Source organism: Myxocyprinus asiaticus, chromosome 17, assembly GCF_019703515.2.
Source record: "Myxocyprinus asiaticus isolate MX2 ecotype Aquarium Trade chromosome 17, UBuf_Myxa_2, whole genome shotgun sequence".
In the NCBI taxonomy this organism is placed as follows: domain Eukaryota; kingdom Metazoa; phylum Chordata; class Actinopteri; order Cypriniformes; family Catostomidae; genus Myxocyprinus; species Myxocyprinus asiaticus.
Window position 1 is genome coordinate 8325725 of NC_059360.1, and position 16408 is coordinate 8342132.

The following is a 16408-nucleotide window of genomic DNA, read 5'->3' on the forward strand; positions in this document are numbered from 1 at the left end:
CAGAACAATAGTACCATTGACCCTCTATGTCATTTGAAAGATGTTTGAGATTTGTGACTAATGTGTGGGTGACTTACTATATAGACAGTTGACATGAAGTACTTTATGAATTTGAAAATAAAAATGTCCTGTGTGGTAACATTACACCTCATTTACAACTGTTTTAAATTGCATTTTGCTAATTATTTTATAATCATAATGCATGCAGTTTTCCTCACTTTAATTGAGAGACTACATGGAATATGTACTTTTAAAAATTCATCAGACATACTGCAGGACTATTTTAACTATATAAAAATAATATTTGAAACGTGTTATATACAGGGGTCAATAGAAAATAATTATCCATATAGTTCTAAATATACAGTATACAGTTAATGTAAATGCTGAATATACTGTTGTTCAAATGCCACTGCAAAATTTACTAAAAATGAAATCCCTGCTTTTAAAAATGTTGACAGCTTACATGTTTTTTCAGGTTGTTGCAATTCTTCCATTTGCTATTTGGGAACTTTGTTTTCAAATGATAGCCTGACTTCTCACGGGGAAGTTGTAACAAGGGCAATATCTCAGTAGGTATTGAGTCAAAAGTCCATTTGCAAAATATGTTTTCTCTCTCATTTTGAAAGTGGGTTTCAAACATCTAGAATCAAACCCCTCTTTAATAGAATAATTTGTATGATTCCCGTCCTTGAATCAAAAAATTTTTTTTGACATCATTATATTTTTGCTATAGTTCTTGGGTAAAAACATGAACACAATAAAACCACACTGGCATACTGTAAGGCAAGGGTCAAATATTAAATGAAGGTAGATTTTAACCGAAGGTTTAACTATGCTCTCAAGACATTTAAAAAAAATGTCAGGTTGTGGCATATTGTCACATTTTTATTGAGGCAAACTGTGTTTTTAATGTTATCAATGTACACAATTAATTGCAATATTTATTGGCCAAAACAATAGTTTGAAATTTTAGTTTGTTACCTTTTACATTTTTGTGATAACAATTTATAATAAGGTTCCATTTGTTAATGTTAGTTCATAGTGCATTTACTAATGTTAACATATACAACTTTTGATTTAAAAAATATTACTATATAACTATATTACAATTAGTTCATATTAACAAATGTTTTTAACTAATGTTAACAAATGGAACCTTATTGCAGTTACCATTTTTTTCTGTCTCGTGAATTATTTTGTTTTTCATAATTTTTTACTGCTTACATTTAGCTGAAAAGCCTATAATAGGATGTTTAAAGGCAGGTTCCACTGTGACAACTTATCCCATATGATGTGACAACACACCACATAATGATATAACTGAAAATTGATGTATTTGTAAAAAAAAAAAAAAAATCCCCACCCACATTCAGACCTGATGTGCCAAATTCCAGTCTGCATGGTCTATGATTATGCACCGAAAATTGGCTTTGCTATGACTTTGAACGTCACATCCCTTTTGATCTCTGGCTAGTGAGATACTACATTTGGCAAGAAGTGAAGTGAAATAATGCAATATGGCTCTAAGAACTGTTAGGGTTAAGTTTAGGGTTTGGAAGTATATTACTATAATTCCTGCTTTAATGTTTCTTAATATCGGGTCACTTACTCATTCTTTCTTTATATTTTTCACATTTTAGAATAATAGTGAAGTCATCACAACTATGGAATAATAGAAATGGAAATATGGGAATTATGTTGTGACTAAAAAAATCCAAAATAAATCAAAACTATGTTATATTTTAGCATCTTCAAAGTGGCCACACTTTGCCTAGATTTTGCAGAAATGTACTCTTGGCATTTTCTCAACCAACTTCTTGAGGTATCACCCTGGGATGCTTTTTAAACAGTTTTGAAGGAGTTCCCATCTATATGCTGGGCACTTAGTGGCTGCTTTTCTTAATTATTCAGTCCAAGTCATCCATTTCAAAAACTTTTTTTTAATTTTTTTTATAAAATTGTAGTTTTGTTATTAAATAAATTAATATGTTGGCACAATTATATTTTTGTCTACAAAACTAATTTCAAACATTTAAGCATACGCCTTCAGATCAAAAGGTTTTTAAGATGTTAAATATATATTCTGAATATCCAATTATATATTCAGATTTACAACTACCTTTATATATTTTGTATTTATTTCTAAAAATTCAGGATTTGTAACTATATATTTACATTTTTATCTATATATTCAGATTAAAAATTATATATTTTTAGATCTATAACTAATGTTTACATTCAGACTCTGAATAATTGTTTCCTGTTTACAACCATAATTAGAATCTCATAATAACTATATAATATAATTTTTTGTTTTGTAAATGATATGATAATTATACAGAATAAATTGAGATGGGGTCTGTATATTTTTGTAAGACTTTTAAAGAAAACATAGAAAGCAAAAGTGCTGTGGTTATTTATCTCTGTCCAGTCTGATGAAAGAAAGTGCTGCTCCCTTATGCAAATGACTGTTCAGCACCTTATTGCTCAAACAAATGTATTCAGAGTCATGCAAAATAGCCAATCATAAGCAAAATAAAAAGATCTCAGTCTAAAGATTTTTAAGCAAAATAAATGTCAAATATGGAAACCAGTAGCAGGCAAAAACTAGAATTTAGAATATCTGTAAAGTAGAATGGCACTTTTTTAAAATCATATCATCTTTTTTATTATATGGTTACAAACTATTTCAAAGAGTCAGCAGTATATATTCACAAAAAATAAATAAATTAATTAATTAATAAAGCCTTTTCTCAGAAGAGGCTCTTTGTATTGAAGTCCAGTTTACCACTGATTAAAAAAAGCCTTTTACTACTAACCTGCAAAAAAATACAGACATTTACTATGAATTAGTCAAACACCTTGGTAAAAACATGCTTACAGCAAAATGACCAGAAACATCTGACAGACATCTTCATAATGACAAAAAAAATAAAAATAAATAAAAAAAATAAAAGAAGATAAACAAAGCAATGGAAACTGGTGATATTGTTTTACAGTTAAGACTTTTATATAGACCAGTAAATCAAAATGCTAGAAAAAAACAAACAAACAAATGAAGATTTGATCGCTTTGTAAATAAGACTATAGATATCAGATCAGGTTAACACTTTACAATAGCTTTTAAAAACATTTGCTCAGGTTAGACAAGAGCCTTCATCAGTGATTTATATGGTTGCTATGCAAATGCATCACTCGGCAATCCAGCCTCTCATTTCCAGCAAGTACAACAAGATAACAGATTGATAACCAGCCAATTTTAAATGGAGAGGTGTAATACAAAGTGACACTTTTAAATTTGTTACATGCACAGCTCCCTCTGAGCCAGTGACATATTTTTTAATGTATTTTTTTATACATATGTTTAGATGTCATTAACATCCCAAAAGGGATCAACACTGCTGGTCCTCCTCTATGCATTGTGTTCTTATTTTGCCACTCCTGAAACACACAAGAACAGACATTATAATTGACATAATTTGCATAAAGGAAATTAAAAAATAGAAATCTGTTTCGTAACCATACTAAGACTATGCCTCAGTTGTCCTGTAGAAATGGCAGATGCCACATTCTTATGAAAGTATGAAAATATGGAGGAAAACTGACTCTACACCTTTTGCTAATTATTCATGCATATGCTCTGTTTGTTTGTAGAACAAATGTGTGAATTTTCTGTGAAATGACACTCAGTCAAGGCCCTTTCAAATTAAATGCAACACAGAAAAGCAAAACAAAACAAATGACCCTTTCACCAATATATGCAAACGTAAGGGACTCCGAAGTTCTAAAGTGATGCTTTCAAGCTTGGGCTGTTTAAGCAGGATGCTTAAACAATGGCGTAAAAGTAATTCTAACACAAAAAAGTGTTTTAAGGACAAAAACTTGTTTTAATTATTAGCAGCTCTTTGGAACATTCAATTCTGATTGGCTATTGCTGTTATTAACATTTTCTAATGAAGAGAATTCATTTTTTTTTTTTTTTTTTACATTATTAGTTCTAAGTAATACATGACAGGAATGATCTAAAGGGGATGGTAAGGGAAAGGGGGGGTGCTGTTTATCAAAGGAATATTTTTTGTTGTTGTTTATTTCAACAAGGGCTATGTCATCCCCTTGTGTCCCCCCTTGAGCCCTGTGTATAAGGGAACGTATATTGTTGTTAAATGCTGTTCCTACCATTTGTTTAATGTTTTTCCATAACTTTTAATCAACTTTTTGCCTTCACCGTTTCATTTTAATGGTCCTGCAGTGTGACAAATTATTTTATTTTTTGTCAAAATATTTTATGTAGTCTCTCGATTAATATGAGGTAATAAAAACTGCATACACAATAATTATAATACAGTTAGAAAACAGTTTATCAATAATTCCATGTCCAGTAGGACTGACCTACAATCTTTGACTTGGCATCCCAGGTCTTTACAGTAATAGAGTAAATACTGTATTAAAAGGAAGAAAAGCAGGCATACAGTGATTATGCAAGTAAACATCATCTCTGAGACAAACGCTGTAACACCCTGTCCTAACCAGACGCGACGCGATGCCGTGACACGCGATAAAAGGTATCTTTTCCATGTTAAAAAGAGTTTTTGTCCTAACCAGCCACGACACACGACGAGCAACAGGGCTTTCTATTTTTGGAATAGAATTTCTGCGACTTTGCGCCAGGCAGCGCAGTCAACAAATGGTTCTAAAATTATTCTTATTACAGTATATTAAAGCCGGCATCTCACTAGCCGGTTCAGAACAACTTGATTTTGGCCGGGGTGTCACACACCTACCGAATGTTGCGCTTGAGGTCTCGTTCTCTTCAGCTGGAGCCAGTGTTGCCAACTATTTCTCATGGGAAGTTGCCCAAGGCTGGAAAATGTCCCTAAAAGTAGCTAGAGCACGTGCTGACGTCATTTATTACGTAAGAGTCAGATTTACATATGTAGATGAATTGGCATAAAGCGCTAGGCAATTTTTTAAAGGTGTAGAACCATATGTTTTTTTTTTTTTTTGTATTTTTATTGAACTAATGATTTAACAATTAGTATTTAACTACTAATTATTTAGCTATCACTAATTGAACTTGTCAAACATCAGACAGTGGGGGATTTATATTTATTTATTTTGTTTTGTAATCCAACTGCATTATTAAACACTGACAAAGTCCAAATTTATCCTAGCAATAGCAACCAGGGGTTGGCAACGGTGTAGTGTTGGCAGGCTTGGGGAGTAACGGAATATTTGTAACAGCGTTACGTAATCAGGATACAAAAACTGTTACTGTAATTTGTTACAGTTACATAAAAATCCAATGTATTAAGATTACAGTTACATTTGGTAAAAAATTGGGATTACTAGAAGGATTAAAATTTTTATATATATATATATATATATATATATATATATATATATATATATATATATATATATATATATATATATGTATAAAAACTAAAGATCCTTCTGACAAAAAATTATAAAGACCACTGCTTGCTTTAGTACAGAATACAGATATGATCCTCGAGATCTCTTCTGGTTCTCTCTCGTGACTCACATGAATCTGGCACCACTTACTGTCGCATGCGCAAATAACATCTGTCTCACATCAACATTGTGCTCTCGAGGCAAACAAGGTCAAACCATTAAGGGCTGTTTCATCGCAATGGCCACTGGAGAAATATTTGTCAGAAGTCGAGACAATCAGACCCAAGAGCAGAGGAACAGTTCAAAGGATTTATTTACAATAAATTATAATTTCAGCAAAACGTGAGGAACTCTCCGTGCAGAGCGCGCCCGCAGGCGAGTGGCAGATCCGCAAGGAAATCTCTGCTGAAGAGTCATGTGCACCGTTCACACATTCCAAGCAGGCGGGCAGAGACAGGCCCAACTAGGCAGAGAGAGCGAGGCAAGTTACTTCACACCAAACAGCTTTCTATAATGATAACACATAACAAACTACAACAGTCACTACAGACTACATTCATTCAACAATCCAACAAAGACACTGAAACAGAGTGGGCTTAAAGTAAGTGGGCAACAAACAAGGGACAGGTGCCACCCACCAGCTGAAAGTTGGCATGATCAGCATTCCCATGGAAACAATCAGGGTTCCCATGGAAACGCTGATTCCGCATGCCAGTGGCACCTGAAACACATGAGGGAGAAAGCGTCAACACAACTGGAACAAAACAAACAGAACATGGAGCATGAGTGTCCGGATCCCGACACAGACCGAAACCAAACCAGTCAGGAAGTCAGGATCCACCATGACACCATGCTCCGGACACGAACAAGTCCGACCAAAGAGCGCACGGCGGTAACTCACAACTGGACCCGTGCGCTCACACAAAGAAAGTACACAAAACACAAGACAGACAGGGAATGATGATGTCACAGCCCATCAGACAAAAACCCAACCTGACAGAATGACAGGACCATGACATTACCGAAGAGCGCACAGCGATAACTCACAACCGGACCCGTGCGCTCACACAAAGACAGGACATGAAACACAAGACATGGGATGATGATATCATGGTCCCGCCAGACTGTGACGAGGAGGAGAGTGTGGCCGGGCCATGATGGTGCATGGCCGGCACTGAATCAGCTGATCAGTGGGAGAGCGAGATAAAGCGGAGGTGCCAGTTAGAGAGAGAGAGAGAGATGCACACGGCCGCGTTGCATGTGTGTCTGTTTATGTTTGTTTTAAGTTAAGTTTGACATTAAAACTTTATGTTTACTGTTCAGCTGTTTCCCGCCTCCTCCTTGCCCATCCTTGAACTGTTACAATGGTGCCGAAACCCATGAGGGAGGAGGGACACGCTGTCGTGGAGTCCTCGCTGCTGACATCTGCCAGGGGAGCAGCCACGGCCGTCTGCCTGGGGACGGAGGTGTTGCTGCCGGCCGCCGAGAGCTGGAGGACTCGCTGCCATCTGCCGGGGGAAGAGTGAGCTGGCGTCCGCCAAAGGGTGGAGGGGCGGATGAGGACCGGGCGACAGCGTGTCCTGGAGCCGGCGAGCAAGTTATTCTCTCTCTCTCCTCTCTCTCTCTCTCTCTCTATGTGTGTCTCTGCTTGCCCTTTCCCTCTCCCCACACCTCCCCTTTTCTCTCCTACAGGTTCACAGGAGGCGGGGTGGACCACCGGCTGACAGAACGGCCGGAAGGGCAGTGTCTACCTTCCAGAGATGGGTGGGATTTAGTCAGACCGGTGGTGCCCCAGCCTGAATCGGGCGGGGGAGGAGTGTGATTAGGGGGAGGGTGTGGCCAGGCCGTGATGGTGCACGGCCAGCACTGAATCAGCTGATCAGCGGGAGAGCGAGATAAAGGGGAGCCAGAGGCACCAGTTAGAGAGAGAGAGAGAGACGCACACGGCCGTGTTGCATGTGTGTCTGTGTTTGTTTATGTTTGTTTTAAGTTAAGTTTGACATTAAAACTTTATGCCCATCCTTGAACACAGACAAAAACCCAACCTGACCCAGAGTCATAGGACCGTATCAATATGATTATTTTTGTGGAAATTCCGACATTCTTGTCTCTTCAATGGAGAAAAGGGAAACAACATTACAGTTCAGTGCAATTTAGAGGCTACCTTCCTGTTGTGAAGATGCAGTGATTTTCCAAGGACCCGACATGTAATTTAAAGAAGCATTTAAAGGTAAGATCCACACGAAAATCATGTTAGCTAGGATAGCCAAAATTAGTCATAAATGTTCCCTAATTTCGCCATCCGAACATCTGTCGATCATTTTCGTGGGAGCAGGTATAGAAGTGGAGAATCAACCACTCCACCTGGCGAACGGCCAGTATTCCGGTACACGGGACGCCTACTGTTGAAACATTATGACTTCTCATTTCCATCTTAACGTCAGTTGAAACTCTAAAATTGTTCTCTGAAATGCTTTCATGTTGTAATGACAACAGTAACTGGGACAGCATTTATGTATTTTTTTCTTTGTTAAAAAAAAATCCAGATTGTACACATGAATATCAAATAAATTTAAAATGTTATTAAGGGAAAAGTGCAATGGATAATGTATCTGATTTTGATACTTATTATAAATGTATTGTTAAGAACAGTTCAAAAGTATGGGTGAGGGAGATATACTGGCAAATGTAACATTTTAAAACTCAGAAAGTAGGAATAAGTAAATCAAGACTCTAAAAAGGTTTAAATCTATTTCGATCTATTCTTTAAAACATGATTTCCTTTTTTCTTTCTTTCTTTCTTATTTATTTATTTATTTTTATTAAAATAAAATATTTTTTTTGTCATTAAAATCCTCCTTAAACATAGAATCACCCTTAAACGTTAGCTGGTGATATTTGACTGTGGATCGTGAGCAAGCAGGGGAGACACTAGAGGCACTGCATTAATAATGATGATGAAGAAGATAGCCTGTGATCTACCATTTTGTCGGAATTTAATGAATGGTCAGTGCCAATTAGTCTACATGCTAACTGCAATACATGGCAGAATTTAACTTGGTAGTGTTTTTGAACCTGAGGTGTATCCTGTCAGATTTTGTTAATGTTAACATGACATGTAACAGACATGTTCTAACTGTATTTGCTTGATGAGAAAATAAACCATTTTCTGTAACGTATAGAGGACTCACCTGACTTGGTTAAAAATGCTGAGTTGTTCTACATTTTAACATATACTGTCTTCCTAATAAGGAGGCACTGTCTCTGTTTTTCATGTTTCTTTCTTCTATATAATAATAGCTACATTACTCAAACATGGTTTGTTTGCATTCAGAAGGCATGATTAAAAGTCTTCAAGAACATATTGCTTTTCTCTTGACTTTATTCACATACTGTATGCTATCTTGAGGCAATCAAAAGTAACTAAAAGTTGTCATGTGTATTTTGTTGATTCATGTTTTTCATGTCTTTTATTTTGAAAAGTTTAGTTCCTGTTTCATGTCATGTGTTCCCATGTGATTTCATGTTTCCCTCCATGTTCATGTGTCTTGTTTTCATTGGTTGATTGTCTTGTTATCTTGTTTAGAGTTCCGTTTGTTCATTGGTTTGTTCTCCCATGTCCATGTATTTATAACCTCATGTTTTCCGTTGTCCTTTGTCAAGTGTTGAATGTTGATGTAGGTTGGTTCATCGTCATACCATGTCAAGTCAAGTCAAGTCAAGTCTAGTCAAGTCAAGTCAAGTTGATGTTTATGTTTTAAGTTAGTGTTTAAGTTTTGTTTTGTGCCACTTCACGTTGGATTTCACGTATGTAAATAAATTGCACTTGGGTTCATCTTTATCACGTCTTCATCGTCTTTGTCATTGCCAGTGCCAGCAGCCCATCATTACAGAATACTTTACCGACCAAATTAACCCAGCAATTCAGCTCCTCCGCCAATGTCAGGGGAATCGTCCCCTGGAGGACTATGTGGAGGACTTCTGCGCTCTGGCCTGCCGGGTGGACTTCAATGAGGTCGCCCTCAAAGACTGTTTCCGTTTTGGACTGAGTGAGCCAATCTCCACTTTAAGCCTGGTGGTCACAGTTACCTCAGATTATTGGTTCCACGTTCACTGTGGGGGTGGCGGATGCTGAGCCAGAGTTTCCCGTCATGGCCGCCGAGCCAGAGTTTCCCATCATGGCTGCTGAGCCAGTGTTCCATGTCATGGCCACTGAGCCAGAGTTCCTCATCATGGTCGCTGAGCTAGTGCCATCTTTTACCCCGGATCCTCAGCCTGCTCCTTGCCAAGTCAAAGCAACACCTCAGCCTGCACCATGCCACGTCACAGCAACGCCTCAGCCTGCTCCATGCCACGTCACAGCCATGCCTGAGCCTGCTCCATGCCATATCACAGCCACGCCTGAATCTGTCCATGCCAAGTCATGGCCACATCTGAGCAGTTGGACCTGGAGATGGTTCTTGCCCTTGTACCCACCCTTAGTTCTCCTGAGCAGGCAAGGGTAACTATTAACCCTCCGACCCTGCCTGTACCCTCCGAGCCCTGGACTCTGCCTTGGCCTGTCGGTCCCTTGACATTGCCTCAGCTCTGCGTTCCCTCGGCTCCACTGCGGTCCTTCAGCCTGTTGGCTTTGCCGGGGTCATGTCACCTGGCTCCGCCTTGGCTCCACTGTCAGCTCCACCGGGGACCATCTTCCCTACGGCTCCGCCTTGGTCCTCAGTCCCACTGGCTCCACCTCAGTCTTCTGATCCCCCCAGCTCCGCCTTGCTCCTCCGAGCCTCCGTTGCTGCCTTGGTCCTCCCTGCCTCCGGCTCCACCTTGGCCCTTCGAGTCTTCGGCTACTCTCTGGGTATCCAGTTCTCCGTGGCTCCCCCCCTCAAACCTCTCACGGCTCCGCCTTCCATGGCTTTGCCCCTCGAGCCTCTCATGGCTCCACCCCCCATGGGCTCCGCCCTGATCCCATGCTCCACACCCTGCCAAGCCATGCCTCAAGACCACCCCTCAGCTCCCTATTGAACTTTGAATATTATGTCATGTTTTATGTGTTTTTGTTCATGTGTTGGGGCGTCGGGAGCCACCCCTTAGTGGGGGGTGGGGGGGGGGATATGTCATGTGTATTTTGTTAATTCATGTTTTTCATGTCTTTTATTTTGTAAAGTTTAGTTCCTGTTTCATGTCATGTGTTCCCTTGTCATGTGATTTCATGTTTTCCCTCCATGTTCATGTGTCTTGTTTTCATTGGTTGATTGTCTTGTTGTCTTGTTTAGAGTTCTGTTTGTTCATTGGTTTGTTCTCCCATGTCCATGTATTTATACCCTCATGTTTTCCATTGTCCTTTGTTAAGTATTGAATGTTGATGTAGGTTGGTTCATTGTCATACCATGTCAAGTCGCTAGATGGCTATTTTAGTTGATAAGCTGGCAACACTGACCGGAGCTCTGTCACACACACACACACACACACACACACACACACACACACACACACACACACACACACACAGATTCAGAATGGCAGTGGAGAGACATACTGGCTCATTCTGACTTTCTGTCCGCTTCCCTGTCACGTGGAGATCGGCAAAATAACAACAGGAGCATCGCATGGACATAAACAATTGTAACAGCCTGAATAAGGATCCGATTCAAAAAGTACCTTCCCCTCTGGGCTTGCCATAGAAAGTGTTACAGAGCTTATGTGAGAAAATGAGTTGCGTTTAATAAACAGATTGTTCCGTCTGTGATTGCTCTGTTTTCTACAATTTATTGTCAATTATCCTAATTTTAGTGTATGTACATTGTGGTGTCACATCGCGCCTGGTGTGAAAAGACAGATTGCTTGTTGCTGGAATCTTGTCGGGTCTGGTTAGGATGAAGTGTTAGATACTAATATGATTAATTTACTCATGCTTTTGATGAAATATGGAGAGTTATTTCATTAGACACGAATGTTGCTGTGTCGACCATGAACACCAGAAGGCACTGTTTCTTTAAAAAAAATCTTCCTTAAAGCAAATAGGTAATTTTAAGCTCTGCGTGTCTAATAATAACAGGCTATTTTCTGGATTCTGCTTTGTAAGAAGCACTCACTACGTGAGTAGTCACCCTTTAATGCAAATCAAACTGTTTTACACACTTCTCTAATTATTTATCTAACTATGTGCAAGAAGGTCACACTCAGCAGCTTAATGGTGCTGTAAGTGATTTTTTTGTGAAAAGAAATGCAGAAAACGTCCATATTACCTTTCGGATATCATTGAAATACGTGCCATGAAATATCACATTTTTCTCTGTAACAGCCCCTGGCTCAGTAAACAGCAGTGTAAAAGATGTCCACAGGCCATGGTCAAAAAGTTTGTTTAACCAATCTCTCCTGCCTGTCAACCATTGTGCAAGTTCACGCGATGGGAGAAAGGTGCCATAAATTGTTCCTGGCAGGCTACTCTGCCTTGCAGACTACATATGGTTAGGATTAGGGATGGGGGGCGGGGTTAGGGCATCTGCAACGATTTGCTCAGGATCGCACAGTAAAATGCTCAGGGGTACCCATCACCCTCCATCTGGTCAAACACAACGTTTCTACTGTGTCTGTGTGCGCGTACATGGAGTGCAGGGTTTTGGAAAGAGGGGTATAGCTAATTCAGTGGCTGTTCTGGTGGAAGTTCCAGATTGGCTAAAATTGCTTACAGCACCTGCAAAGTGTGAGATCATACAGCACATGTCTGTGGATCAACAGTTTGAGAGGACACGTTGGATACTCTAAAAGTGCTATAAAGCAAAGAACGATGAAAAATCAAAAAGCGTTTCTCAAAAACACTCACAAATTCAGCGACGATGCAGCAAGAGCTGTAGTATGTAATGTAATATAGTATGTAATCTATAGCAAATGATCACACAATAAATTAATTATCACAATCGTTTGTTCTCTAGTCATGTTATGATTATTTAACTGTTGCATATTTCTGTTTAATGTACATAGGGCATTGGCTGGAGGATTATAGACTTATCAGGTTGACGAGATGAGCGTTTACACATACTGTATTTATCAAAAAGATTTTTTCGTAGTTATCTGCCATATTGGTTCCCTCTATTTCAGTGACTAAAAGGAAAAGTCCCACTCTAGATGCCAAACAAAACATTTGCACTAGAAGAGACAAATATATAATTTGGAGCAGGGCCCATATCACAAAAAATTTTAAGGCTATCGCGAAGCTGCGTACAAAAGCCACACACTTCGCGTGCCATCTCTATTAAGAAAACCTGTATAAGAGGATTTGTTGTTGAACGGTAATAAAACAAATGGGCCCCTTTCCGCCTATTGTCTTTTTTCTGTGTAGTTCTGAAGAGCACACATGAATGAGGCAGTTGGAGGTGCAGCCTCTGCCTCTCTTTTTCTATCCCCCTTGTTTGGAGTGCTGTCTCGCGGCAGATGCATCCCACATTGACCGGTGAACTCACTGAATGCAGAACGAAGAGGCTGAAATTCCCCAACTGAGTGATGGTGAACCAACGCGCGGAGCACTTTATTGGTGCCATTACTCTCTCGGGATTCTATCGGGAGATGACAAGGTATTTGAACTAGTTTTTTGCCCATTTCATGGATTACTCAGGCGTTCTTATGAGAGAAGAGATGCTGACTGGTTTTTCGATGGCCTCATGAATGTCACTTTTTTTAGACAGCTGTTGGATCTGCACACAATGGTTCTGCAATCCAACCAAGCACATTGCTTTAATGAGTGTCTGTTTGAGTTCACCAGCTTCATTTGGACTTTTGCTTGATCTCTCCCTGAGGCTCACGCTGGGGAACGAGTCAGTCAGGCAATGCTTTTGTTTGTGAGGATGATGGAAAAAGTACTTTGTACCTTCTTTTACAAATTGAGGTAAGCAAACCTCAATTTACCCCCTGCACATTTGCATCTCACGTTTTAGTGCCCAAACCGTTCTCAGTCCACAATTAAGCTCAGTTTCCCTTTGTAATTTGCGCTGGTGAACGAGCATTGAGAATTTTCAACTTGACTATTGCCTCTGCTTTCATGACCAAAGGTCTTGGGGCATGTGTAATAAAATTCAATGTACTACAAGCTTAAGTGATTACAAAGCACACTGTTATAAATACCACACACTGTCTCCCCTACAATAAATGCTGGGGCCATTGTGGCAGACCGGGATGCTGATGCAAAAACAAATACTGTCACAAATATGGTTGGGGGACTGGTTTGTGACAATAGATTTGAAGGATACTTATTTTCACATTCAGATTCACTTTTGGGGGCAATGCGTACCAGTTTCGCATCCTTCAGTTCGGTTTTGCTTTGGCACCACGCAGGTTCACAAAATGCATGGATGCAGCCCTGGCCCATTTGAGGCTTCAGGGCATCCACATTTTTTATTATTTCGAGGACTGGTTGGTGTTAGCCCACTCAGAACGTCTGGCTGCTCAACATCGAGATGTCATTCTCAGCCATTTGAACAATCTGTGACTGTGAGTCAACCTAGTTAAGAGTGTCCTTTTGCCAAGGCAACAGACTCTGTTTCTAGGTGTGGAGCTAGACTCGCTGGAGGTGAAGGCGCACCTGTCTCCAGCTCGCGTTCAGTCATTATGCCAGTATCTAGTGATGTTCAGAGAGGGGCATGTTCTCCTGCAAGAACATTTCACTGGCTGTTGGGGCTTTTGATCACAGCATGTGCTATCATTCCCCTGGGCATGTTGCGTTCAAGACCTTTCCAGTGTTGGATGAAGTCCATGAAAGAACTCACTGAGGCATGTGCTTCGTCCCTTCAAAGTGAAGTTGAATTTAAAGGTGGATCTCTTATCCAGACAAGGTCTGAGACCTGGAGAATGGACATTACATTCTCAGACTGTGAAACAGATTTGGAGGAGGTTTAGCAGAGAAGACGTAGACCTGTTTGCATTGAGCAAGATGTCACACTGTCCCCTGTGGTTTTCCCTCTCGCCCCTGGCCCCGCTGGGCTTCGATGCACTGGTGGATATGTTGTCTCAGGCATGGGGCAGCATTTGGCACCCCTGGCCGGACTTATGGAAGTTATGGGTTTGGCCCCTCAACAGGGCACATTTATGAATGATGGTTTATCTCCCGCTGTGCTTGATACCATTCTGAATGCTAGAGCCCCATCAACGAGGAAACTATATAAATTTAAGTGGCATATTTCGCCTCCTGGTGTTCAGCGCGAAATACAGATCCAGTTGACTGCCCTATTGGCTCAGTGCTGGAGTCTTCACAGGAGTATTTCGGGGCCAGGGTTGCCCCAGCAATGCTCAAAGTTTATGTTGCTGCTATAGCGGCTGAACATGCGCTTGTGAATGGGGCTTCAATGGGTAGATATTCTCATCTCTCGATTTATGTGTGGAGTGCGTAGGCTTAGATATTTTCACCCTGTTAGGAATGAAACCATATTTTTTTATACTGTAAGCTCATTTTTACATGGGTTGAAATATTTGGCAACTACTGTTTGCATGATTGTATATCGTTCCCAACACATCAAGCGACCAAGTGTAGAGTTCCTACAAGAGGGAACGCCTCAGTTACATATGTAACCCTGGTTCCCTGAGTGTGAATGAGATGCTGCGTAGCTGGTCATACTCACTAGTTGCTGCATAGGCTCATGTCTCTTGCAGAAAGTCTGGAGTGATGGCGCCAAGGCGAGCGCTTATTAGAAGCCCATGACGTTGCTCCTTAAGGGTGTCACTTAAGAGCCATCAGCCAATAAATGGGCGTGACTGTATAGGGCTTCAGACCACATGAGCACTGACATGTTCCCAACCAGGGTTACATACGTAACCGAGACAGTTTGTTGGGTCCTGATTGCACTCCTTTGGTGTGCATCCGGAACCCCCTTTAATTTGGTGCCTCTTGCACTGCATACATTGCATACTGTATATGGTTTTTGCGCCTATGACAAATTCAATGATTAGTTACTTAGCTGACTCTTTTTATTTAAATGTGTTTTATAGCAGGAGTTTTACATACAGTATGTAGCCTATATATATATATATATATATATATATATATATATATATATATATATATATAACTTTTGTGTGAAAGAAATGATAAGCTTGATGTTGTTTGAAAAATTAAGTAACTGGTCCCATATTCAAAAAAAAATCTTAAGGCTAAAAGTAGCTCCTAATATGGACATTTAGGAGCAACTCTTAAAAATTAGGGGCATGTCACTCCTAATTTTAGGACTCGTAAAATTTCCTCTAAGAGTAATATATGAAGCATCCTCCTGAGGACTTCTAAATCCCTAAGAGTGACTCACAAATGACCCAAAGCAGGCTGTTGTAGTTAATCCACATTAAAAGCAATGTATTAGAATATTATTATGACACTGACTGTTTAAAAAGGTATCGCCTGAATCACAATTGTGTTGATGTATTTTAATAATAATATCATATTATATATATTATAATGTTGACATTGACCTTTAAAAAAGGTATTGTCTAAATCACTATTGAGTCAATGTATTTTAATAATAATGTAATATTATAAATATTATAATGTTGACATTGACCTTTAAAAAGTTATCACCTGAATCACGAGGGTGTTTTTATTATAAATTATGATGCAGTTACTTCTACGAATCGAAACAACACAATTACACTGAAAAGGTTTTGACAACTCTTTGCTCCCTGGCCACATCAAAAGGAAACTGTGTAGTGTGGTTTATTAGCAGAATCATCTACTAAACTATATGCCCTCTCCAGACCACTCATCGTCTGAAAATTCATTGCGTGTTTATTCCTGCGCTTGCGCACTCGCTGCAGAGAAAAAAGGGGGCATTCATGGCCATTGTGGGGCTACCGGGTGTATTGATGCTGTATTTCATGCTGTATTGTACACAATCAATCAATCTATCTATCTATCTATCTGTCTATCTATCTATCTATCTATCTATCTATCTATCTATCTATCTATCTATCTATCGTTGTCTGTCTTCGCTGACAAATAGCGGTTCCCTGTCTACCAATC

At 39.6% G+C, this 16408-nt stretch overlaps 1 protein-coding gene across 1 annotated transcript in view; it reads right to left on the reverse strand.

Moving 5' to 3' along the window:
- Nucleotides 1-16408, reverse strand: part of LOC127454702 (potassium channel subfamily K member 16-like) — a 117136-nt gene that overhangs the window by 13135 nt on the left and 87593 nt on the right. The gene's annotated exons all lie outside the window — the stretch shown is intronic.